The following is a 2,143-nucleotide window of genomic DNA, read 5'->3' as shown; positions in this document are numbered from 1 at the left end:
ATATTCGATTTTCCATCCACTTCGCGTTTCATCTGAAGAAAAATGCTGCTGAAGCCACTGAAATGATTTGTGCTGCATATGGAGAGAACGCTGTAAGTCATGCAACATGCAAAAGGTGGTATCAAAAGTTTCGCCAAGGAGATTTCAGTCTTAAAGATGAATCGCGTGCTGGACGCCCTGAAAAGATTGAAACGGACGAATTGCAAGCACTGCTGGATATAGCTCCCCGAAAGATGGCAAAAGGTCATTGATGCAAACGGAGAATATTTCGCTGATTAATATTTTTTCGTTTGTTTTTAAATAAAGATTGAATTTTACAAAAAAAAGCTCAGAACTTTTTTGTACACCTAATACATGTAATATATTATTTATTTAAAGTATGTATTATTATATAAGGATAACATTCCCGAAATTTGCAATATTTTAAATTTGCATTAAATTTTACATTATTAATTTTGTTATTATTATGCAAGTTAAAAATGCGTGTGATACGTAGATATTTCTCGAGTTTATGATACTTATATTTTATTAAGTAATGAGTGCTTTGTAATGACTTTTTAATTAAGTTTTATACAAACGCTGTTTATAGGATTCTATTTGTTTCTTGAATTCGATGCAATTAGTAGAAACCGTGACGCCGTTACTAATTGTTTTTCGTCATCGCATCGCGAATCTATGATAAAACTGACTATATTCTGAATAGTGATTAAAACGGTAGTTATGGTCGATACGTTGATTTTTCCGGGAAATAAACGAAGCCACTCATGTCCAGTTCCCATCATCCCCCCGCGAGAGAGACAAATTATTCAAAAAGCCCGTCCGCTTTTCTCTCCCGCGAGCGCTATAATACGAGTGCCCGTCGCTTGTATACAGGGGGGTTCGTATTAGAGGGTTTGCGGTAGGATGTACCATAAGCACACTGCATATGGGTATCGGAAACGCGCGTAGATCACGCAGGATTATTCGGACACCCCCGGCGATCCCTAAGCTCTGTTGGATGCATGCTAATTGCTATGAAGGCACACATCCGTGTACATTGTCTGTCTACAGAGTGTCTAAGCATTAATTATTCCAATCTTAATTAGTGATTGATCATCATTGTTCTGCACGCAGCGATTTTGCCTTCATTAGAATCTCAAAGCTTTCTTTGATCGCATTTTATTTGTAAACGACTAAAAATGAAAGGCTCGTTGAAAATTAAAATACATTTGTCTAAATAGAAAAACATTTTCCACTTGTAAGTCTACAAGAGAATTCTTTATTTGCACGAAGTTTTCGAAATCTATGTACCTATCGATTTATAATGAAAAAATATCAGAAAAGTTTTAAGAAATAAGCAAAATAAGTTAACTTGAAAGTAAAAAATATGTTTATTTAACTTAATCATAAAGATGCTATATTTATATAATTTTTAAAAATAAATTTGATAGAGAGTTTTGGAACACCATGTATATACACTGCTATTTATGTACAAAGACGACGCACGTGAATGTGTATGTATGTGTGTGTGTGTGTGTGTGTGTGTGTGTGTGTGTGTGTGTGTATGTGCTTAAAAAGGAAGGGGCAGTTAATAGGGGATGGTGAGATCCATCCCTATAGACATGCTTTCGAGAGCACCACGAAAATAGCGCAGTCCACGAACAAACACGCAACTACATGCGCAACAGGAAAGGTAATCGAAGCGAAGAAATACAGACTGGATCCAGATCTTTTAATGCACGAACTAAACTTTTACAATTTCAGTTTTCCAATTTTGATCAAAGTATTTCTTGGTCATCATTTGAGATTTATTATAATGGCACCTGTATAAAAATATACAGATATTGCTAAAAAGATATGCAAAAATAAATACACAGAATAAAATTACATTTGACATTTAAAAATGAAATACCTATGAAGAATTAAATTAAAACTTTTTGTTGCTTTATCGTTTATTCAAATTGCACAGAAATCAAGTGTGACGCAGCTTCTATATTTTTATAAATATTATAGATATTTGATATTTTTGTCAAATATCTCGGAAAAACATATAGATTACTATTTTTAGAATTAAATAAACCGATTGTCTGTACACGCAAAAATGTATGGAATAAAATTATTTTTCACAAACGATCCACTCGGCGAGAGAAATGCATCGATCACA

The 2,143-nt window shown here is 33.8% G+C and overlaps 1 long non-coding RNA gene across 1 annotated transcript in view; it reads left to right on the top strand.

Moving 5' to 3' along the window:
- The window catches only part of LOC108747929, an 11,711-nt gene extending 11,373 nt beyond the window's left edge, over positions 1–338 (top strand). Inside the window, exon 3 of the long non-coding RNA XR_001939279.1 lies at positions 234–338. This is a non-coding gene — a long non-coding RNA (uncharacterized LOC108747929). The remainder of the gene's footprint in view (positions 1–233) is intronic.
- The last annotated feature ends 1,805 nt before the right edge of the window (positions 339–2,143 follow it).

Source organism: Trachymyrmex septentrionalis, unplaced genomic scaffold, assembly GCF_001594115.1.
Source record: "Trachymyrmex septentrionalis isolate Tsep2-gDNA-1 unplaced genomic scaffold, Tsep1.0 scaffold203, whole genome shotgun sequence".
Classification (NCBI taxonomy): Eukaryota; Metazoa; Arthropoda; class Insecta; order Hymenoptera; family Formicidae; genus Trachymyrmex; species Trachymyrmex septentrionalis.
This window is presented reverse-complemented; position numbering and strand designations above follow the sequence as displayed.